The sequence below is a fragment of the Pinus tabuliformis genome, chromosome 5_2, assembly GCF_031772625.1.
Source record: "Pinus tabuliformis cultivar Carrire ecotype Pingquan chromosome 5_2, CPIR1, whole genome shotgun sequence".
Lineage (NCBI taxonomy): Eukaryota > Viridiplantae > Streptophyta > Pinopsida > Pinales > Pinaceae > Pinus > Pinus tabuliformis.
Window position 1 is genome coordinate 928974588 of NC_142306.1, and position 25945 is coordinate 929000532.

At 36.7% G+C, this 25945-nt stretch overlaps 2 pseudogenes across 2 annotated transcripts; both read right to left on the reverse strand.

Moving 5' to 3' along the window:
• Nucleotides 1-17980: 17980 nt before the first annotated feature.
• On the reverse strand, nucleotides 17981-20766 carry LOC149162306 (actin-7-like; annotated as a pseudogene). The gene is made up of 3 exons (XR_016261921.1): nucleotides 19270-20766; nucleotides 18478-19091; nucleotides 17981-18354 (listed from the first exon to the last, which is right to left on the reverse strand). The product of XR_016261921.1 is annotated as an actin-7-like (transcript).
• Nucleotides 20767-22024: 1258 nt separating this feature from the next.
• On the reverse strand, nucleotides 22025-25404 carry LOC149162307 (actin-2-like; annotated as a pseudogene). Its single transcript, XR_016261920.1, has 4 exons — nucleotides 24671-25404; nucleotides 24404-24577; nucleotides 23552-23944; nucleotides 22025-23373 (listed from the first exon to the last, which is right to left on the reverse strand). The product of XR_016261920.1 is annotated as an actin-2-like (transcript).
• Between the last annotated feature and the right edge of the window lie 541 nt (nucleotides 25405-25945).

A 25945-nucleotide genomic window follows, 5' to 3' on the forward strand; every position in this document is an offset into this window, starting at 1 on the left:
ATATTTGTTATGAGTCAAGTATCGAATAATATCTAAGATAAAAGTGTTCAACCCTCTGTGGGTTAAAGCAAAAATTCCCACGCAGATACAGCCAATATGCAAATAGTAAGTATTATGCTTCTTAGCTTCTTTTTGTAATTCTTTGGGATCTCAGAGAGGAATAGTCTGTATAGTTTCAAGGTTCTCTTGGACCTCACTGATGCATTCATTTACAGAGACAAGAGTAACCGCTTTGAGATGAAACATAGAAAGGTCTGCATACACTTCTGATGGACTAATTAACGGGAATTTCCTTCATGAAGCAGGATGGTTTTCTACTATTTCTATCTCAAAATAATTTATCATAGAAGATGAAGCGTTATCAAAGAGATTTGTAATATTTGTATTACTGTAACTTTGTTCTTGGTCTTGAACTTCTCGAAAAGAAACAAATCTTCTTCCAACTTCCATTTTATATAAAGAAGGGTTTATAGTACTCCTGGGTGAACCAAACATTATTGTCTCTGATACCAATTTAGACCGCGTGGTCGTAGAGGCTTCCTCTAGCAAAGAATGAAGCTTGCGGAGATACAAACTGATGAATTTTCTACAAGAACTATTACACAAACCTTCAAAGAAGTCTAATGCAAAACACACTCTTTGATGGCCTCCTGCCTATGCGAGGAAACTGCACCCCAAGACTCTAAGCAAACCTTCGGTGAATCTCAGATGAACTTCACAATAGTCATAAGTTTTATAACTCAACATTTACGCAGATACTAGACATGCATTGATCAACAATAAACTTCTTCTTTACTGAATTCTGAATAGCTGGTGATAGATATACATAAAGTCTCTAATCTTTCCACAGATGTACTGCTAAGGCATTTATCAGATATTCTAACTCAAAATGAGCATATAAACTGACAGCTACCTGGCCATTTGTAGACTCTGTCTTTGAATCAGAGAACTTTGAAACAAACAAGACTCAATCCTAAAATTTTGGCCACTTTAGGTTCTCACCAGGATTGTTTGGCCTTATTTGAAAGCTTCTCATACTTATTACAATCTATGAGAATGTTTTTGTGTTGCAAGCAGATCAGTAAGAAGCTCAGATATAGAGAAGGGAGAAATTCTTGACTTCAAAACTCTAAGACCGAATTCCCCTAATGCATACTCCTCTCCTTATTTATAGTAATCGAGAGGATACCAAAAGCATCTTCAAAAGATAACTCATAACCTTTCCGTAGGATTAGATGAGATGTGAGTCAAATCCCACCAAAACTCAGAGAAGTGATCCGAGTCTTATCACAATCTTCCGGATCTAACCTAGTGTATCAAATGATTTACAAAGTGGAGATTTTGTCGGAATCCCATGAAATTGGTCACAATCATAATCATGTGACTAGACATTACATTACACAGTGTTAGGATATTCCGACACATAGGATATAGTTAAGTTCAACTTGGTCTAGTATAGAGTTAGGTTAGAGTTAGGTAAAGTGTGTTTCTTTACCGTTGTACATTTTGTAACTTACAATCCGACGGTCACGATATGTAGTGATCCGACGGTTCACTCTCACCTCGGTATTACCGACACTTGATCCATGGCTTGACACCCGATTGGTCCATGAGTTCTATTTAAAGCGCATGGAGGGTCATTGTTCGGGTAATCCGTGCATGAGAGAAGCTTATGTAAATTTTCATTCTTTGATTAATAAATTGCCTGTAGTACCCACGTTGGGACAGGTCGTGGACTGTTTCCCTCCTTGCACTCTGAGGGTTTTAACCACGTCAAAAATACTGGTGTATTGATTTGAGATCTGGTTGTGAGCGGTGTCCTTTTGGTATTCTTTCTGTGGAACTTACCCTGTAAATTCCTACATGGTATCGGAGCTATTTGAGGGCCGCGTCCGTTGGTGATCCAAATCTGAAGCCGGTAGAACTGCATGCGGCTGTCGTTTCCTAGATCTGCTGTTTCTGACTGCTTTCGGGCCGAGAGGACTGCTTTGTTGCGTTCGGAGCATCTGTTCCAGTGAGGAACCCCTTTCGTTTCACGCGAAAAGGTTTCCGGTAGCCCTAGCTGCGTCATTTTTCAGATCGGGAGGTATACAGTGTTTTTTTGCAGTTTACTGTTAATTTCTCTCTGCTTATTTCGGTCTCAGTTTATTTAGCCTTTTTTTTTAACCGGATCTATACCTTTCATTTCTGCATATGCTCTTTGCCCTGCGACTCTGTGCGATCTGGGCAAATCAGAAACAGAAAGGAAGGATTTTTCTCATGCGTATGCTCTTTTCCCTGCACCTTAGTGTGATCTCGGAAAATCAGAAACATTGAGAAAAATATTTAGTTTTTCGGCTAAAGCTAACCTTGAGATTTTTTTTAAAAATTTCTAGTTTTTTGGCTAAAGCTAACTTCGAGCCGCAAGGTTCGTTTTTCTTTGCATATTCGTGTTGGGTTTTGTTTTGTGTTTTGTAGGGAAAAAGGGCTTTCTCAAGGCAAGCACGCAAACCGAGCCCCCCCCCTCTCTCTCTCTCTCTCTCTCTCTCTCTCAAATTTTTTGTATAGATCAATTGGTTCAAAGCTATTTTAAGAGAGTAGAGGTCTTGGGTTCAAGTCTCCATTTTGTGGGGGCGGATTTTTTCATTCCCGCACATTCGCGCACTTTGCCGGCAACGTCAACAATGTTTTTTCAAAAAGCCATAACTTCTTCATCCGGAAGCCTTTTTCAGAGCCGTTTTTTTTAAAACCGCCTATTTTTTCGAGATCTATCCGTTGGAACACTTACTTTCAGCATCTTCAGCTTTAGTTTTTTTTTTTTAAATGGAAATTCCATGCCAAGTCATTCTTGACAGCACTAACTACTTCCAATGGGTAGAATACATGGAAGATTTACTTAGAAGTAAAGGTCTCTTCAGAATAGCCACAGACCAAGAGAAGAAACCAAAAGATGAAGACAAGGCGGCAAAATGGGAAAATAGACAAGATCAAGCACGTGGTTTGATAGTGATGTCTATTTCTCCTGATCTTAGATTCCACATTGCAGAACTTGAGACTCCTCATGAAGCATTAGAAAAACTTGCTAAAGTTTTTGGGATTAAAAATGAAATTAGAGCCCATCAACTTGAAAATGAGCTGCTTACTTTGGATCCTAATAATTTTTCTTGCATTGAAGATTTCTTGTCCAAATTCAAGACCCTTAGATATCTCTTGGAAGGTGTTAAAGTTAAGAAAGAAGATGGTAACCTTATTTATTCCATCCTTACTAAGTTGGGACCAGCCTACTCTGTATTTGTTTCCACTTTCCATTCTACAAGGGAAGCTTTCATTTGTCAAGGACAAGAATACAAGGCCCCTTCCTTTGACTCCTTTTGTGATTCCTTAATAAGAGAACAAGAAAAACTCTTACACCTTGGTCTTCTTAATCTTGGAAACTCTTCCACGAAAGCGTTAGCCGCCCAGCAGCAACCAAATTCAAAGAATCCTAAGAAGTCATATCCTCAAAAGAATGGTCCTAAACCATCTCAGCCTCAAAATGAAAGATCATTTCAGCAAAATGATAAGACCAATAAAAACAAATGGAAGAAGACTGATAGACATTGTAACTTTTGTAATCGAGATGGCCACTTAGAATCTAAATGCTTTAAGAAGATGGAAGCCTTGGAAGCCGCAATGAAGAAACATAACATCCATGTGGAGCCTACTTCAACTTCAACTTCCGGAATGGCACTTTCTGCATGTCATTATCAATCATCTCAGTCTGGTTATGCATTAAATGTATCTTCTTCTTCTTCTCATTCTCATGAGTGGCTCATTGATTCTGGAGCCTCTTGTCACATGGCCAAAAACCAAGCCATGTTTTCTTCTTTAAATGATTGTAACACCAAAAATATATATATTGGTGATGATAGATCTCTTAATGTTGTAGGGACTGGAACTGTTCATCTAGACAATGGTCAGTTTAATGATGTATTATGTGTTCCAACCTTATCCTGCAACCTTCTATCTGTCTATCAGATAACTCATTCAGGTGAAGGTAAAATTGTTGAATTTTCACCTCATGATGTTGTAATCAAGGATCTAAAAGATCCTAAACAGATTCTAGCTACTGGTCTTGCTGATGATTCCAAAAGGTTGTATAAGTTTCACAACTTTGGGTCATCAAATCTTCCCTCAGTATTTGTTGCTCATAATGATGAAGTGAGAAAACTTTGGCATGAGCGATTTGGTCACTTAAACTATCGCTCCCTTCAGCATCTATGTAAAGAAAATATGGTGACAGGTCTTCCTATGGTATCTTGCAGAGATGGTGTTTGTTCCGGATGTGTACTCGGAAAACATCATCGGGACAGTTTTGACAAACGTGCCTCTTGGCACGCCTCAGCCCCTTTACAGCTTGTGCACAGTGATTTATGTGGTCCTCTTCCTGTTGCTTCATTCTCTGGCTGCAAGTACTTCTTAACTTTCATTGATGATTTCTCCAGACGCACTTGGGTATACTTCTTAAAACTCAAGAGCGAAGTATTTAACACTTTTTTGGCCTTCAAAGCCTTTGTTGAAAAACAATCTGGACATCAAATTCTTAAGCTAAGAACTGATAATGGTGGAGAATATGTTAAAAACACATTCATCAACTTTTGCACCGAAAATGGAATTCAAATGCAACATACTGTTCCATACACTCCACAACAAAATGGTGTAGCTGAAAGGAAAAATCGCACCTTAAAGGAAATGGCTAATTGTATGCTGCAATCTAAAGGACTCAGTCTTAGTTTTTGGGCCGAAGCAATTAATTGTGCAAATTATATAATCAATCGCACTCCTACTAAGGTTCTAGAGAATATCACTCCAGAAGAAGCTTGGAGTTCCATTAAACCAGATGTAAGTCACTTTCGTGTGTTTGGAAGTGAAGCATGGGCCCATATTCCAGATGAAAAGCATAAAGCTTTAGAACCTAAGAGTGAGAAATGTACTTTTGTTGGATATTCTGAAGATGTAAAAGGTTATAGACTTATTCCATTTAAGTCCAAAAATGTTATCATTAGAAGAGATGTAAAATTTGATGAAAATAAATCGGCCTGCGAGCCTAGTCCGGCGGATGTGCCACCTCTTCCTCTCTCTTCTACTTTTGAAAACATTTCTTCTTCAGATGATGAAAGCGAGGATGATAATCCTCCCCCACCTTCTCAGGATCCTCAACTTCCAAGATGGGTCCGTGCTACTCGGGATGCAGCAGGTGATCTTGCCGGTGATCCTACAGATCAGCGACGTACACGTTCTCAGTTTGAAAGAGCCTCTTCTTTACTGGCTCAAGCTCCAGTAAATCATGATCCTGACACTTTTGCAGAAGCTTCAGGCCATCCACATTGGGAAGCAGCTATGAATGAAGAATATCATTCATTAATGACAAATGATACATGGGATCTTGTTCCTCTACCAAAGGGACGCAAACTTGTTAGATGTAAATGGGTTTACAGAACCAAGTATGGACCAGATGGGAAAGTTGATAAACATAAAGCTCGTCTCGTTGCTAAGGGCTTTTCACAGGTTGAAGGCATTGACTACACTGAAACCTTTCTCCCCTGTTGCCAAAATGAACTCTATCCGCCTTGTTCTTTCCCTTGCTGCCTCTTTAAAATGGGAAGTCCATCAAATGGATGTTAAATCTGCCTTCTTGCATGGGGACTTGCAGGAAGAAATCTATATGGAACAACCCATTGGCTTCATACAAACAGACTCCAGCCTTGTTTGTCGACTTAAGAAATCCCTTTATGGCCTCAAGCAAGCTCCTCGGGCTTGGTATGCCAAAATGGATAGCTTTCTTTTAGAATCTGGCTTTTCTAGGTGTCATTCTGACAATACTGTCTACACCAAGAAAGTGGGCAACTCTCTTATCATCCTTGTTCTTTATGTTGATGATCTTATTCTTACTGGTAGTGATCCCAACTTTATAAACCATGTGAAGTCCAGCCTTAAAAAGAAATTTGAAATGACAGACTTAGGACACTTACACTATTTTCTCGGTCTTCAAGTCTTGCAATCCCAAGAGGGTATTTTCCTTTCCCAGTCCAAGTATGCTTGTGATATTCTTCGTCATTTTCACATGGAAGACTGTAAGCCAGCCCCTTCTCCCTTTCAGTCTGGAGTCAAACTTTCAGTCTCTTGTACTTCTCCTGAAGTTGATGCTACCTTATACCGTCAACTTGTCGGAAAACTCTTGTATTTAACCCATACTCGTCCTGATCTTTCCTTTGTTGTTGGCCTTGTTGCTCGTTTTATGCAAAACCCCCGTGAAAGTCATTGGAAAGCAGCTAAAAGAATACTTCGTTATGTTCGAGGTACAATACAGTTTGGGATTCATTACAGTGCCAAAGCAGCTCCTCTGTTAGTTGGTTTCACTGATTCTGATTGGGCTGGTGACCCTGATGATCGGAAGTCTACTGCCGGTTATGTCTTCACTCTTGGTTCAGGACCTATTACATGGGCTTGTAAGAAACAGGCTGCCATTTCTCTTTCGTCAGCAGAAGCAGAGTATCGTGGTGCCGTGGAAGCTAGTAAGGAAGCCTTGTGGCTTCGTCAGATCCTATCAGAGTTTGGCTTTGAGCAGCAGCATCCAACCACACTTTGGTGTGATAATCAAAGTGCCATTCAGCTATGCAAAGATCCAGTCCAACATCAGCGCAGCAAACACATTGAACTACACATGCACTTCATCAGAAAGCTCATTCATGACCATGTTCTTGAAGTGCAATATTGTCCAACAGATGATCAGGTTGCAGACATCTTCACAAAGGCTCTCACAGAGGCGAAGTTCACTAAACTTCGGTATATGCTTGGAGTTCAGGAAGTTGTCACTAAGGGGGGATAGGCTCTAGTGCCTCCTTCCTTCTCCTATTGTGTCATATTTGTAAATCCTTCAATCCTATCCCAAGTTGTTCTTAAGGGGGGATGTTAGGATATTCCGACACATAGGATATAGTTAAGTTCAACTTGGTCTAGTATAGAGTTAGGTTAGAGTTAGGTAAAGTGTGTTTCTTTACCGTTGTACATTTTGTAACTTACAATCCGACGGTCACGATATGTAGTGATCCGACGGTTCACTCTCACCTCGGTATTACCGACACTTGATCCGTGGCTTGACACCCGATTGGTCCATGAGTTCTATTTAAAGCGCATGGAGGGTCATTGTTCGGGTAATCCGTGCATGAGAGAAGCTTATGTAAATTTTCATTCTTTGATTAATAAATTGCCTGTAGTACCCACGTTGGGACAGGCTGTGGACTGTTTCCCTCCTTGCACTCTGAGGGTTTTAACCACGTCAAAAATATTGGTGTATTGATTTGAGATCTGGTTGTGAGCGGTGTCCTTTTGGTATTCTTTCTGTGGAACTTACCCTGTAAATTCCTACACACAGTGGATACCTTTATTGTGCAAGGTCCACTAGGAATGAATAATGAGTACAATTATGAAGCCCCCAACAGGGTTGAGTGAGGGAATCTTATTTTGTGATGTAGATTATTGTCCCATGCCTTTGCCAAAATCCTATGAACTATCATGGGCTTTCCAAAAATAATTTGATGCTTAACTTTAGTCATGACAGCCCAGTGGTGGTGTTTGGACATAAATCTAGGAGGATCTCATTGCCAGAATATTTATTGAGATCCAAGACAACTGTTTAGGATAAATGGAAGCATTCTCGACCTTCAGTTTTTTCACATTCCTACTGACGAGCACATTCGAAATAGATTGGTTCTATGATAGAGTTGTTGAGTCCAAACATTCCCCACCATTTAGTGAGCCATTGCAGTTGATGGTGAAGCTGAGTGAGGAAAACAGACCCAAATTTCATCAGTGTGTAGTATGTACAACCTGGTTTATCTCTGCAAAAGAGATTCCTCCATAATTTTTATATGCAGAAAAATTATAGATAGTACCAGGAAAAACCAAGGTTGGGTCATGATGTGGCCATAACAATTTTAGTTCACAAGATGGATCTCTTTCTCGATTGATCACAAAATATTTGTGATAGATATTGAATCGATTATTTTCTTCCTCCCAAACTTCAATTTAATCTTTAAAATCAAGTTTTAATTCCTCTTGTGCTTCTTTTGCTAATTTGCCGAAGAGGCTATATACCATGCCAGGAATTCATCTGCTTGATTTTGGATATCTTTTTCTTTCTGGAACCAGATGCCGAAGATCTCCATGTGGTTGGAGGTTTGCATTTAACACTTGTGTGTTTCATAGTTGCGAAGTTGGTCTCCAACTGTCTGTATAATCTTGCCATCAGGTAGAATCTAGAATTTCTCTATAGATTTCTTGGTTACGCTAGACATCCCATTCAGTGACAATGAGCATGAGGTGTGTCGGCCCTTGGAGATTTTCTCTGCTAAGAAAATCTAGAATGCAATTTGTGACACTCTTAATGTGTTAAATACAATTCAAAATATAACATATATTATTAAATAAAGATTAGTATAGAATATACTATATTATGGTTTATAAGATATTTAACAACCTACCATATTTATGATAATACAGTATATTATATATTTAAGTATTTTATCATCTTATTAGTTCTTAATTCCTTTTAGTATTTTTGTTAATATTTTAATGGGCCTCAGCCCCATATTTTATTGTTGACCCTGTTTTAGTTATTGGTTATTTTTCTATATATATATATATATATTTCTTTTGACTCTTCATAGCCGTTACTTAATAATATTTGTTTTTAATATATTAATAAATTAATATCATAATTTAAATATTATTGTTCAAATATGGTCGTTACTTGAAATTTTGGTCTCTACATTTCTCTCTATTTAAGCTTTTGTCATGGTCTGCCTCACCACACTTGTTGGTTCGAAACACGTCAGCCCAAAATTTCTGTTATGTGATTTCTACCGAAAGACTTTGCTTAATTCATTATGGATCACAGAAGCATGAATACAGCAAATAATATTGAGGTTTATAATATTAATGTTGGGACTTGATGTTATTGACATTTATATCAATATTCTTGAGGTTTATACTATTAATATATCGATGCATTGATATTAATGTATTGTTGCTTTAAAATTTATTAATGGTATATAATGTATTAATATTAATGTGTTAATATTAATGTATTTTATTAATGTCTTAATTGCTTGAAATGTGGTTGTTACATTATTTATGGTTTATCTTTATTATTGTATTCTTTAAGTTTATAATAACTTTATAATATTTAATGTTACATAGATTGTCTCATTTTGAAAACCAACCATGGTCAACCCTTGTCCAACATTGCATTATGATGAAGATTGTCTTGATATGAAGACCAATCATGGTCAAGTGTGAGTAACCATGTTCGAAGGTCACATTTTGATGAGGGCTATCTGAATATGAAAATCAACCATGATCAAACATGTTTATTTTAGGGTTTGTAATATTTATCTTAAAAATATAAACCTTAGGTTTATAATATTCATCCCTTTAGTTTAATATTATTTTCTTGGGTGCATCAATCCCTTGGGATTTTAATATTAATCATTTTAATATAATGTCCACTTCAGTTTATTGCCAAGTTTTGACATTATTCCCTTGGATTTAGAATCCCTTTGTTTTTTAGTTTCTTCTGTTGTGTTTATTATTCCCTTCATTCATGATATCAATCATGGTCAACCATGGCGAATCATGATCAACCATTGTCGTCCATGCTCAACCATTTGTTGTGAAATCAATCATGGTCAACCATGGTTGATCATGCTCAAGCATGCTCGAATGTCGTAATGTGGCAAAGCATTTCTCAATATGGGAACAAGCATGGTCTAGCATCGCATTATGACAAACATTGTATTTTTATTTTGGGGTTTATATACCTTGGTAGTATAATATTAATGCCTTGGGTCCAACATCACATTGTGATAAATATTGTCTCAATATGAAATTCGACCATGGTTAACAATTCCCAACTATATTTATTTAAGGGTTTATAATATTTATCTCAGGGCTTATGTACGTAGGGTTTAATGTTGTTCCCTTGTGTTTATAATATCAATTCCTTCGTTTTATTAATTTAAGGGTTCATATTCCGAGGGTTTGATATTATCCCTAGGGTTTACTATTATTCCTTTTGGTTTATAATCCCTTGGACTTTATAATATTTCTTCTATGAGTTTAGTATTCCCTGTATGGAATTCTACCATGGCCAAGCCAACTACAATTTTTTTAGGGTAAAAAGTATTTCTCTTAGGGTTTATATAGCTCTAGTTTATAATATTAATGCTCTAGGTTTAATATTATTCGTTTGGGTTAATAGTCCCTTGGGATTTTACTATTATTCCCTTGGGTTTATTGTTCCCTTATGTTTATAATATTAATCCCTTAGGTTTATTGTTCCCTTGTTTTTATTGTCCCTTGGGTTTATTGGTGTAAGGGTTCATATTCCTAAGGTTTATTATTGTTTTGTTGGGTTTATAATATTTATCTTAGGGTTTATGATTTATAATATTAATCCCTTGGGTTTATTATTCCCTTGGGTTTATAATATTAATCCCTTAGGTTTATTAATCAATGGGTTCGTATTCCTAGGGTTTAATATTATTCATAAGTTTATAATATTAATCCTTGGGTTTAATATAAATCCCTTGGGTTTATAATCATGGTCAACCATTGTCAAACATGGTCAACCATGGTCAGTCATAGATTAACATGCTCTACCATGTTTTATAAAATCAATCATGGTCAACCATGCTCCACATCGCAGTGTGACAAATATTGTCTCAATATGAAAATCAACCATGGTTCAATGCGCACTATGACAAAGATTGTCTCGATATGAAAACCAATCATGGTCAAACATGGTCAACCATTGTCCACTGTCACATGAAAGTCAACCATGGTCAACCATATATATTTTAGGGTTTATAATTGATGCAGGAGCATCTAATCCCTCCTTAATTAAAGAGGAATCCCAAGCTGAGCGAGGAGGAAGTGGACAGTGAAACTGAACAAAGGGAAGATCTGCTCTTAAATTGATTTAAAATGAGAGATTTAAGTAAGTTGTTGAGTGATTTCAGGAGCGATTTTGTGGATCTTAACTGATTCACGCCTTGTAAATACTTTATAAGCAAGTATGTATGCGTGAGATGCGTGAGATGAGAGGAAAAAAATGTAGTCCGAAAGCAAACTTGTTCTAAGGCTGCAATGCCTTAGATGTAAGCGATTTTGTATATAATCAAATTAATATATTCTGTTGATTTCCTGCGTGTCGAATTATGAATTTATGTGTGCGAGGTTGTTTATCGACATTGATCACTTACAGGATCAATGGTGATTTGAATTATTGTGTAACTGGTATATGTGTTGGTCGATTATAACTATGTGTGTGTAATACGACTGGATTAATTGCCTCAGTAGATAGTTCTAAATAACGAGATTTCAGACGGAGCTCGTGTCGAGAATTGTATGAATGAAAACTGTGATCCAGTTGAATATCAGGTTTGCTATACGTGATGACAGTGACTGCAGAGGAGGCGGAGATCTTGCAAAGAAAACAAATCTTTGAAAGAAGAGGACTCGAACTCGGAACAACAGTTGGATCAAATCCGTGAGCAATGTCAGAGTGGTCTGCACGAGGAAATGATGCTTCTCTGTGATCGGTGCGACAAGGGATGGCATTTGTACTGTCTTTCGCCTCCGCTGAAGGTGATTCCAGCTAGGAATTGGTATTGTTTGGACTGCCTGAATTCGGAGAAGGATAGCTTTGGTTTTATGCCCGGCGAGCTTTATTCTCTAGATGCGTTTAGGCGATTGGCGGATAAGTTTAAGCGGAAATGGTTTGGATCAGCAAGGGCATGTCATGCGGATATCGAACAACGGTTTTGGGAGATTGTGGCCAGTGGATCGGATTGGAGCAATGGAGTTTTCCTCTGAATCGGAGTTGGGGTATGTGGGCCGCCGATGTCTATAGCGGTGCCCGAATTATTTTAAAATCCATATATTGCTATTACCATTCTAGACTTACATTGCATGCTTGTGACCATGATTAAGGGATGCTCGATTTAATGAAGATCCACGTTAATAAATGAAAAGGGTTAAAGTTATTTAGAACGCTTCCGTCGGGACTTGTGGACACATAACCCACAGGCCCAGGATCGAAGAATTTACATGAAAGGGGATTTTGGCAAATACCCAAGATCTCTTTTCATCAAGTGGTATCAGAGCAGGGAAAGTTTCATGCGAGGAGAAGGATTCCAGAGAGAAGGAAGAAGAATGCAAGCAGAAGGGGAAAGAGGTACAGTTGTGTTAAAGCTGGAGAGTTTGTGGTCTTACTATCGTACAGATGGTGGCAGCGGAAGGTGAGAAGATTTGCAGCAACCTAGAGCAAGGTGTGCTCAATTGGTTCTAGAGAAGAGAACCAGAAGAATGTCAAAAGACCGAGTGCGGAGGGCTTGGTGAGGTATCGTGTAACAGAAAGAGACTGTTACTGCAGAGGTTGGTTGCAACTCATCGAAGATCATGAAAAGCAATTCTACTGAAAGAATACAGTGGGTAACATTGCTAAGTACCAGGAGAAGAATATGATGAGGAAGTCATAATATTTTTTTTTACCTCGGGAGTCTGATGCAGGAGCATCTAATCCCTCCTTAATTAAAGAGGAATCCCAAGCTGAGAGAGGAGGAAGTGGACAGCGAAACTGAACAAAGGGAAGATTTGCTCTTAAATTGATTTAAAATGAGAGATTTAAGTAAGTTGTTGAGTGATTTCAGGAGCGATTTTGTGGATCTTAACTAATTCACGCCTTGTAAAAACTTTATAAGCAAGTATGTATGCGTGAGATGCGTGAGATGAGAGGAAAAAAATGTAGTCCAAAAGCGAACTTGTTCTAAGGTTGCAATGCCTTAGATGTAAGCGATTTTGTATATAATCAAATTAATATATTCTGTTGATTTCCTGCGTGTCGAATTATGAATTTCTGTGTGCGAGTTTGTTTATCGACATTGATCACTTACAGGATCAATGGCGATTTGAATTATTGTGTAACTGGTATATGTGTTGGTCGATTATAACTATGTGTGTGTAATACGACTGGATTAATTGCCTCAGTAGATAGTTCTAAATAACGAGATTTCAGACGGAGCTCGTGCCGAGAATTGTATGAATGAAAACTGTGATCGAGTTGAAGATCAGGTTTGTTATACGTGATGACAGTGACTGCAGAGGAGGCGGAGATCTTGCAAAGAAAACAAATCTTTGAAAGAAGAGGACTCGAACTCGGAACAGCGGTTGGATCAAATCCGTGAGCAATGTCAGAGTGGTCTGCACGAGGAAATGATGCTTCTCTGTGATCGGTGCGACAAGGGATGGCATCTGTACTGTCTTTCGCCTCCGCTGAAGGTGATTCCAGCTAGGAATTGGTATTGTTTGGACTACCTGAATTCGAAGAAGGATAGCTTTGGTTTTATGCCCGGCGAGCTTTATTCTCTAGATGCATTTAGGTGATTGGCGGATAAGTTTAAGTGGAAATGGTTTGGATCAGCAAGGGCATGTCATGCGGATATCGAACAACGGTTTTGGGAGATTGTGGCTAGTGGATCGGATTGGAGCAATGGAGTTTTCCTCTGAATCGGAGTTGGGGTATGTGGGCCGCCGATGTCTATAGCGGTGCCCGAATTATTTTAAAATCCATATATTGCTATTACCATTCTAGACTTACATTGCATGCTTGTGACCATGATTAAGGGATGCTCAATTTAATGAAGATCCACGTTAATAAATGAAAAGGGTTAAAGTTATTTAGAACGCTTCCGTCGGGACTTGTGGACACATAACCCACAGGCCCAGGATCGAAGAATTTACATGAAAGGGGATTTTGGCAAATACCCAAGATCTCTTTTCATCAATAATATGTATCTTAGGGTTTATATACCTTGGGTTTATAATATAATTCCCTTGGCCTTAATATTATTCCCTTATGTTCATAATCCCTTAGGGTTTTAGTATTAACCTCTTGGGTTTATTATTCCCTTGGGATTATTAATCTAAGGGTTCATATTCTTAGGCTATAATATTATTCATAGGGTTTATAATATTAATCCTAGATTTTAATATAAATCCCTTGGGGTTATAATGATTTTGTTAATATAATAAGAATAATTATAAATTGCCATTAAAAAATTTATAATTATTATCGTATTTATAATATAATGATAATAATATTTTATAATATTATTATTATATTTATATATTTATTAATATCAATATTAACATTAATATTAAATCCATATCCATTGACGCCTATCGGCGTATATCAACCACATTTATTAATGTTGTTGTGCTAGCTAGTATTAAATAAAGACCAGTATAAAATATATTATATTATGTTTTATAAGATATTTAATAACCTACCATATTTTTCCCTTCTCACAACTGACCATCTTTATTCAGCGTAGTACAAGGATGCATCGTTTTTCTCAGAGAACAATGGAATTTCCAGTAGGGTTTAGATAAATATTTGGCGGAATTTTTTGGAAATCCAAGTTATAGTTGCCAAACTTTAGGATTTTGAGTGTCCCGAGGTTTTTGTCGGTGTTGAATCCATTTCCACCATAAAAAGACGATTCAAAGATTCTCAAAGTCATATTCTTTGAAAAAATAATGATTAGATTCCAATTATAAAAGAAGGTAAAGAGGAAATTGATGCTCAATAGACAACGCCTTTTTATTCAAACGTGGCCTTGATTATTAAAAAATATTACACCTAATGGAAACATAAGGAAACTATATTATTATTAGATGAAAATAGTGACATATATAATGTAAGATATATAGTATAATTTATAGACGAAATGACTTTTCTCACGATCATTTTTTTTATTAATTTTAAGTAAAACTCGACAAAGATTTTTAAAAACTTGAGTTTGTGTTCTTTAATTTGTAAAATTAATGTGCCCCATGGGTTTTTTAGGGTGCTAAATCCATTTATGCATTCAAAAATATATTTTAAACAACAAAACATCACATTCTTGCTAGAAATTGTGTCGTTGGATTCTGGTGAAAAAGGTTATTTTGTCTATAAGTTAGACAATGCCTATAATGTAATATTATATAAATATAAATCAATATCTACTAGCATTTGCACCAAATGTTGCAAAGAAAACGCCGTAAGGCAATAGAAAAGTAACTAGTGGCTTGAAGTGTCTTGTAAAATCGATGTAATCTCTGCACATCATTATAATGTTTCAAAATTATATATTTACAATGTCAAAGATCATTCAATCAACATTTATTACCACGACAAAGAACAATATAAATACCTGGAAAATAGGTTTTTGATGACCCTATGAGGACACAATCTCTACACATCATTATAATGTTTCAAAATTATATATTTACAGTGTCCAAGATCATTCAATCAACATTTATTACCACAACAAAGAACAATATAAAGACCTGGAAAATAGGCTTGTGATCACCCTATGAGGACACAAATGAGAATGTTGAAGTTACTTTCCTTGGAAACAACTTTTGAATGGTGCTAGATAATATCTACAATAAACATATGATAGATATTGTATAAAAATAAATATTGGAAACATGTTAAAATTCTAATCAAAATCAATGTATCTATCTATCTATGTTTTTTTATTATATAAAGACTAAAGTCATGACAAGTCGAGTTGACTGTTAGGCATGGATCTCTAGACCTTGCACAAAAGTTTGTATAAAATACCATAGATGTTGTAAGCCATTGTTGAGGGTGGGGACAGATGGCAAGAGGCACAAAAAAATCTGATGGCTTCTTCAATGTACCAAGCATTCTTGCAGCAAGCTGCATTGTGATGATCTCCATTATCCAATGATGTCCATGTGATTTGAATACAAGAAAGTTAGAAGCGACCGTCTTGACTACTGTGATAGTAATAATAATCCTGCAAACAAATATCCCACCAAACCTAATTACAAGGTCATCCCATCATAAAGAAATATATACATAACATATACTAAACAAGAGGGCATGGGTCCAAGCATCACACCATACATAAATAGGAAGCAGAGTACCAGGGTACCTTGAACCAGCGTGAAAATTTTCACCACGATCTTGATCCTTTGCCTTCTCTAGAAGGTACGATCTTGAAAGGTCTTATTCATCTCTAATACTTAACCAAAATCGACGCACTAGAGTTAGAAATAAGAACATGGTCACAATTCCCCCTCAACACTAGCATTGATCTGTTTCCCAATTCCTTCCTCTCCAATGCCAAAATGAGGATGGCGATGATGCAGCCCTGGCAGTGTCAAACTTGAGTATGAGGTGCACATCACATCATCATATACTTTTCTCTTTTGTGGATCAGACAGAGTACCATAAGCCTAATTTATCTCAGAAACAAGGTTAGTGGTTGTCTCAAGCTGGTGAAAAGGCATGACAGCAGGGTGGTATTTCAGTGCGAGTATTCTATATGCAACCCTGATATCATTGCAGGAGGCATGACAAGAGACACCCAAAAGAGCATAGTGATCCTTTTTCCTCCTGAAAGCAATATCCCTCTTTTCTTCTGTTGCAAAACTGGCACTGATGGTTCTGCCATTGAAGTTGTGAGAAGCCCTTAATACCACATTTCCAAGACTCAGCTGATTACTTGAAATTGGGTTGCTTGTGGTACTTGTTGGGAATATCAATTCCCCCATAATCAGAGGGGATTGGAACTGATGCTAATAGTGGGGAACAAGAAGTTTCACATCGTTGACCAAGGTTCCATTTCCATATGATAATATGTCAGTCTATATGCAAAGGGAATTGATTTCTTCTCACTAAGCAAAGCAATAAATAGATCATGCCTAGCATAACTATGTTCAGCTCTGTTTTATCAGAAGTAGTGGATCCTTGTGCTTACTCTTTGAGGAAAAAAAGGCCTTAAGAAATCAATTTAGGGCAAATAAAATCTCAGCAAGCCTGATACATGAATATATAACTGGATGGGTTTCACTCTCATATATGTGTTTCCAAAAAACGAAATGTTTAGGGACAAAAAGCGTATTTGGTGAGGCTTTGCCCACAACTAAGAGGTAAGACTGTATCCACGAATATTGGGGCTACCAAAATATTTCAGGCAGGTAAGTAGTACGCTGATTCTCAGAGATGTACATCTGGGATTGTAACTTGCACCATATCTATGAATCATATCCATACTCACATTGAGGTCAACTGGGTACCTAGTTGATGTAGTGCAGCGATGTATGCATACATTATTAATGAGAATAACTTGTAAGGGATGTGCAAGGTATTATGTTTTTTCTACTGTTAGTGTTGATCCTGTTATGGACAATTATAAACATTTTAGCCTCCCTGTCTTAGGGACGACTATTGATATGCATTGATATTAGTATGTTATTGATGCAAGTTTCACATTAAGGAAGGAAGGCCTATGGCATATTCCATTACTGGCAAGTGAGGAAGAACCACGAATTTGGCACATTAAAAACACCCAAGAGAACGATCCAATGTGTCAAGGGAACTCAATATTTAGACAATTACCCTATATGTGTCCTCCTTGGTACCTGATCTAGCAGAGGTTATATTTTACCAATCTAATTCCATAAGTCCAGCAAAATAACTATTGTATACTTCATGACACTTGTGATTCAAAAGCTTAATATTAGTAGATGCAGAAAATCAATAGAGAATTTATAGGTGCATTATTTCTGCTTATATTGTATTGCAAATTTCTTATCTGCTGAATCATATTTAACCCGTACTCTTTATATCATGGTAGTCTTTATTTCTGAGGTAAGTTAGGTCTTCATGGCTGTGGAGATAACTTTCATATGTGGTCATCCTGCAACATCACTCCTAAATATTGACATAAAATAGGCTCAATTAGACTTAATAGTAAATACTATGTTTGAGGCCACAAGCCTTCGAAGAAATTCAGAACCAAACATGCAAAAAGTTTTCAACAGCATGGTAATAGCTCATCCTTGAATCACAATCATGCATAGACATTTCACACATGCTAAAGGTTTCCCAATCCGTATGAATATATAAGAAAATATAAAGAATCAAGCAAGATAGGGTGGAAAATACCAGCACAATTTAAATTTGGCCAACATATGGATTTCAATGCAATCCTTTAGCACAGGCTCAAATTATTTCATGAATCCAAAGAAATGAACAACCCAAGCCCCAAAACTGGCTCAGGAAAGTCAGTGCACAAATAAACACAAAATCCTCTCTTTACAATGCTAGTCCTCCATAGAACCTAAAACTAACAAGGCATATGCATCCAGTTCTCCTCCCAGATAGAAGTACCAAACGTCCAAAAATCTAGAAGCACTTCCTGTGAACAAGTGAGGGGCCAGACTCGTCATATTCTGATTTGAAATCCACATCTGCAATACACATAACAAGTGTAGATTTTTAGGTGAATCCAAAACTTTTTCCTTGATAAAATTAGGAAGCGATAAACCAGATACAATATGCAAAATGAAGCGATTGGCAGTTGTAGTACATACCTGCTGGAAAGTACTGAGATAAGACAAAATAGACTCTCCAATCCAGACACTATATTTTCTTTCTAGAGGTCCCACCACCTTAATCTTCATGCTACTGGGAGCCAGTGAAGTAATTTCCTTACTCATTCGATCTGCAATCCCTGGAGACATTGTGGAACCACCACTGAGCACAATATTCCCATACAAGTCTTTACGAATATCCACATCCCACTTCATAATAGAATTGTAAGTAGTCTCATGGATTCAAGCTGCTTTCATTACTAATAAAGATGGCTGGAACAACACTTCTGCACATCTGAACCGTTCTACACCAATGATGATTACCTGCCCATTAGGAAGCTCATAGCTCTTTTTTAATGAAGAGCTAGATTTTCTAGCCTCCATCTCCTGTTCAAAATCTAGAGATACATAGGCTAATTTCTGCTTCATATCTCAGACAATCTCACGCTCCGCAGTGGTGGTGAAGGTGTACCCACGTTCTGTAATAATCTTCATCAATGTATCCGTTAGATCACGCCCAACAAGGTCCAGTCTGAGTATGGCATGAGGAAAAGCGTATCCCTCATAAATTGGGATAGTGCGTGTGACACCATCACCAAAATCAAGCACAATACCTAGGATGATAAGTGTAAAACAGTTAATGACAACCTAAAATAAGATCTTAACAAAATGCATGTGTTCGTGCAACTTATAACTCTTAGAAGTATCAATTCAGCACAACTATTTGTGGAAATGGACATAAGAGATCCAAAATTAATGGCTGAAAACGGATGGAATAATAAAAAAGCGTACGAGTGGTTCGTCCACTTGCATAAAAAGAAAGTACTTCTTGGATTGCAACATACATGGCAGGCACATTTAAAGTCTCAAACATTATCTGTGTCATCTTTTGTCTATTAGCCTTGGGGTTAAGTGGTGCCTCCGTGAGAAGCACAGGGTGTTCCTCAGGGGCCACTCGGAGTTCATTGTAAAATGTATGATGCCAGATCTTCTCCATGTCATCCCAGTTGGTCACAATACCATGGTCGATCAGATACTTGAGAGTCAAGATACCCCTCTTAGACTAAGCTTCATCTCCAACATATGCATCTCTTTTCCCCATAAGAACCATCACACCAGTATGTCTTGGTCTGCCCACAATGCTTGGGAAAACAGCACACAGAGCATCGTCTCCAGCAAATCCGGCCTTAAATAGGCATCACAAGAATAAGAATGGATAAGATCAACATAACTTAGAAACAAAATCACAGTCCTTAATGAACATAATTCTTTTAAATCCTAGCTCCTTAGTTTGAGGCAATATCCGCATCGATTAGAAGATGGTCTGCAATAGACATACACTACTGGAACTTCTTGCAATCGAATTGGTGAATATAATAACAAAGATCAAGGATCATAGACCAACAATGTAAAAACTAGCCTTCATTCCCAACCTAGCCCCTTAGTTTGAGGCAATATCCGCATTGATTACAAGATGGTTTGCAATAAACATGCACTACTGCAACTTCTTGCAATTGAATTGGGGAATTCACCATTTAAATCCTTTTTAAAAAATTAGATTTATGTTTGTAGACTATCAAGTGAATTTTGCTATCTTAATTCTATTTAATGGATACTTTATTACTGTAATTATATTCATTGGGGATTCTGTGCATAGTAAAGGAATTCGTATTCAAGGTCTATGACCAAAGTTTGGCTCATGGTTGATAAGGGTGTGAAATGTTAATATTTCTTTCTATTCAGGATATAAGAATATCATTTGTTCCTTTATTAGACCATTATAGATTATTAGATTTCAAAATATACAAAACTTTATTGGCTCAATAGCAAAAAAACTCTCAACCATGTATTTGGAGTTTCTTTTATATATGCTAGCTATAAAAAATATTCATCTAGGCATAGAGAATTAGTATTGGAATGATTGTCTAAAATAATGGCTTGACTAATTCCTTGCCCATTAATCCCAAGTCTTGCTACTGTCTGAAGATTCTTGAATAGAGGAAATAGGAAGGAGAATTAAGAAACTGCATTTCTTAAAATTTCAAGAAGAATGGTAAATTGTGCCTTCCAAAAATCCTTACAAGCATGAGGTTGAAATGGCAGAAATGGCAGGTGGTGGAAGAGGCAATGTCCGCATCGATTACAAGATGATCTGCAATAAACATACACTACTGCAACTTCTTGCAATCGAATTGGGGAATTCACTATTTAAATCCTTTAAAAAAATTTAGATTTATGTTTGTAGACTATCAAGGTAATTTTACTATCTTAATTCTATTCAATGGATACTTTATTACTATAATTATATTCATTGGGGATTTTTTGCATAGTAAAGGAATTGGTGTGCAAGGTCTATGACCAAAGTTTGGCTCATGATTGTTTAGGGTGTCAAATGTTAATATTTCTTTGTATTCAGGATATAAGAATATCATTATGATATAACCTATGACAAATGTCAGGATACAACTCATGCAATTGGATTTGTGCCTTTATTAGACCATTGTAGATTGTAGAGAATTAATATTGGAATGATTGTCTAAAACAATGGCTTGACTAATACCTTGAAGCTAGCTTGCCCATTAATTCCAAGTCTTGCTCCTGTATGAAGTTTCTTGAATAAAGGATAAGATAGCTTGCCCATTAATCCCAAGTCTTGCTACTGTCTGAAGTTTCTTGAATAAAGGAAATAGGAAATTGAATTAAGAAATTGGATTTCTTAAAATTTCAAGAAGATTGGTAAATTATGCCTTCCAAAAATCCTTAGAAGCATGAGGTTGAAATGGCAGAAATGGCAGGTGGTGGAAGGGAGAAAGTAAAAAATCAAAATGGTAATACAAATGAATGGATCCCTTAGAATGAGCTACCGGGAAGCCAACCAATATTTTGAGGATTACAATCCAATGAAATGTCAAGTGGTGGAAGGGGGAAAGTAAAAAATCAAAATGGTAATATAGATGAATGGATCCCTTAGAATGAGCTACCAGGAAGCCAACCAATCTTTCAAGGATTACAACCTTTCTATTCTTAATCATAGATTAGGAGGCAAAGTTTGACAGGCCCCAGATTACCAGGTGTTGCTTTTTGACTTTAATACATACAGGTGATTTACAAAAGTTACTGAGTACAGGGAATAACTCCAAGGATGGATATATAGAAAAACTAATCCCAAGGAAGACACTTTGTATCAATATTGGCATTCACATGTTTGAATTGGAATGTTTTCACCATGGATCAATTTGATTCTAGATATGCCAAGCTACCACCTAAATTTGTCAATCAGATGTTAACTACATGGTCATTTACCTAAAATAATTGTTGAAAGCAATGAATTTATAGACTCATAAAGTTGGTTTTAATTTAAAAACCTGTGTCAATAATTGAAAAACCCTTGCCTAGCCTCCCCCTTTACAACTCCTTTAAAATAGAAATTGAAAACACTCAATTTTTTTTATAATTATAAATTAGCAGCCTTTTATGAAGTTAGAAGAACAACCATGCCTTGTAATTTTCTAGAGCCAAATATGGTAAGTAGAATAAAAGATGTTAATAAACTTCTAGAAACCTATTACAAGATAAAATAAAATTTATGAAAAGAGTCAGGGGCTTACGTACTATTATCTTAAAGGATTTCTCTACCGACTACATATATACTATGGATATACATCAGCGATGTAAAATTACATATTCCTTCTTTGTTCAATGTACATGTACCTCTTGAACATTGAACATGAATTCTAAATATGTATTAATAATCAGCATTTAAAACATTGAGACCAAAGGAGAGATTCAGTGGATGGACATTGAATTGTCAGGATTAAAACTTGAGGACTTGATTACCTTAGAAAGCCACATATATTTATAGCACCATATGTAGTTTTTTTCCTGAATTATAGCTTATTTGTTCAGTTGCAAGTTTGCATCTGTTGGTCTGGTCACAATAATGAAGCATTTAGTCAACTGGTCCCTAATGCTTTGAAGGTTGTCATAGGATTCTTATGAGGTGTAATTTCCCTATTAGAATCACTAAAATAAAACAAGTCCAATTATGTACGGAGCCTGATCTCTTCAATTGTATCTTTTGTATCTCTGTATAACAACCCACATGGAGATGGGAAACAACTCTACCCTTGATGCATTTGATTTTCCAGCACTTCTGCAGGACCAAGCATGTTCTTACATTCAATCATGTGGTGGTTATTTATAAACTTCAGGCAGAGAAAAGACTTGAGTGATGTTGTTTTTATGTGACAAGGCCAAATGAAGCCCCTGGCAGTTGTAGTACATACCTGCTGGAAAGTACTGAGAGAAGCCAAAATAGACCCTCCAATCTAGACACTGTATTTTCTTTCTGGAGGTCCAACCACCTTAATCTTCATGCTGCTGGGAGCCAGTGAAGTAATTTCCTTACTCATTCGATCTGCAATCCCAGGAAACATTGTGGAACCACCACTGAGCACAATATTCCCATACAACTCTTTCCGAATATCCACATCACACTTCATAATAAAATTGTAAGTAGTCTCATGGATTTTGGTTGCTTCCATTCCCACTAAAGATGGCACAACACTTCTACACATCTGAACTATTCTGCACTGATGGTGATTACCTGGCCATCAGGAAGCTCATGGCACTTTTCCAATGAAGAGCTATATTTTGCAGTCTCCATCTCCTATTCAAAAACAAGAGATACATAGGATAATTTCTCCTTCATATCTTAGACAATCTCGCGCTTTGCGGTGGTGGTGAAGGTGTACCCACGTTCTGTAAGAATCTTCATCAATGCATCCGTCAGATCACGCCCAACAAGGTCCAGTCTGAGTATGGCATGAGGCAAAGCGTATCCCTCATAAATTGGGACAGTGTGTGTGACACCATCACCAGAATCAAGCACAATAACTAGGATGATAAGTGTAAAACAATTAATGATAGCCTAAAATAAGATCTTAACAAAATGCACGTGTTAGTGCAACTTATAACTCTTATAAGTATCAATTCAACACAATTATCAGTGGAAATGGACATAAAAGATCCAAAATTAATGGCTGAAAGGGGATGGAATAATAAAAAAGCGTACTAGTGGTTCGTCCACTTGCATACAGAGAAAGTACTACCTGGCTTACAACATACATGGCAGGCACATTGAAAGTCTCAAACATTATCTGTGTCATCTTTTGTCTATTAGCCTTGGGGTAAAGTGGTGCCTCCGTGAGAAGCACAGGGTGTTCCTCAGGAGCCACTCGAGTTCATTGTAAAATGTGTGATGCTAGATCTTCTCCATGTCATTCCAGTTGGTCACAATACCATGGTCGATCAGATACTTGAGAGTCAAGATACCCCTCTTTGATTGAGCTTCATCTCCAACATATGCATCAATTTGTCCCATACCAACCATCAGACTAGTATGCCTTGGTCTGCCCAAAATGCTTGGGAAAACAGCATGCAAAGCATCGTCTCTAGCAATTCCAGCCTTATATAGGCATCACAAGAATAATAATGGATAGGATCAGCATAACTCAGAAACAAAATCACAGTCCTCAATGAACATAAATCTTTTAAAACCTAGCTCCTTAGTTTGAGGCAATATTTGCATCAATTACAAGATGGTCTGCAATAGACATATACTATTGCAACTTCTTGCAATCAAATTGGCGAATATAATAGTAAAGATAAGGATCATAGACCAGCAATATAAAAACTAGTCTTCATTCCCAACCTAGCCCCTTAGTTTGAGGCAATATCCACATCGATTACAAGATGGTGTGCAATAAACATACACTACTGCAACTTCTTGCAATCGAATTGGAGAATCTAATAACAAAGATCATGGATCATAGACAAACATTGTAAAAACTAGCCTTCATTCCAATAGACCAATGTGATCTGAATGAGACCTAAATATTAGAAAAACAAAAACATAAATACCAACCTTAACCATTCCAGATCCATTGTCACATACAAGGGGATGGATTTCTTCTGCATCACCCATTCTGAGAGGAGGATAAATATAACACTATTCAAAACATATCCAATAGCAAAGGACAAAAAAATAAAGGAGACCTTACCTTAATTGTAGAGGGTACAAGGCTCCGCCTTTCTGCTCCTGTGGTCATGATGAAAACGCAAGGTTAAATTATTTTTTTTTAAATTGATAATCAGGAAGAAAAACAACCTAGGGTTAACTGAGAAATCTTACAAAGCATTTATATGGTAGTGAACCAATGCTTGCCCCATTTGGAAGTAGAGGAGATTAGTCTTAGAAGGGTTTTTCACCCTCATAAACTTTTGGGAGAGTAGTATCTGAGATGGCTGGAACAACACTTTTGCACATCTGAACCATTCTACACCGATTGTGATTACCTGGCCATCAGCAAGCTCATAACTCTTTTCCAATGAAGAGCTAGATTTTGTAGTCTCCATCTCCTGTTCAAGATCTAGAGATACGTAGTCTAATTTCTCCTTCATATCTCAGACAATCTCGCGCTCTGCAGTGGTGGTGAAGGTATACACACGTTCTGTAAGAATCTTCATCAATGCATCCATCAGATCACGCCCAAGAAGGTCCAGTCTGAGTATGGCATGAGCCAAATCGTATGCCTCATAAATTGGGACAGTGTATGTGACACCATCACCAGAATCAAGCACAATACACAAGTTCAATATTTTTCGTTGATCCAATACGCTCCACAGGGCCAAGGTCTGCACAGTGGCCAGCAGATTCAAGCAAGATCATGAACGATACAAGGCCAGTAGATTCAAGCAAGATACTAGACGATACAAGTCCTTGCCGCTCCCATGTGACGTCTTATAGCGGACATGGATCGTAGAAGAATGTTTCAGAAAACCTATGGAAGTGGAGGATCGTAGAACGATGTTTCAGAAAACCTACGGAAGAGGTCAGATACGTAGGGTTTCAGGTATAATGAGAATTTTAATCATGGTGGCCAATATTTTAATCGTCTAACATCAAATCAAATAGATCATAGTAATATAGGTAATGTAAGAGGGGAATTGATTTCAAAAAGGAAAGCCAGGGGTAAATATACTATATTTTATTAGACATAGTAAGACACGTAAAAGGCGTAAATACACTATATTTTATTTTATAATATATTTAAAAGTGTAATTGAAATGTTGGATGATTTTTTAAAAATAATTTTGAATAAATTTGATTTGAAATTTCGAGAAACAAAATTATTTATGATTGAATTATACAAAGTAAATGCTTAAAAATTTGAATTTATTTATACACATTATTAGAATAGCTATATAAATTAAATTGCTAATAAATTTAGATAGACATCAATTTATAATAAATACCAAAATAATTACTCCACTATACATGTGTCCAAATTTAAAAAATTATAAAAGTTAAATAAATTATAAGTTTATTTTAAACTATTATTGTTATTAATTACAAAAAAAATAATATATGAGTTAAACATATATACATTTTCAAAAACATGTAGCC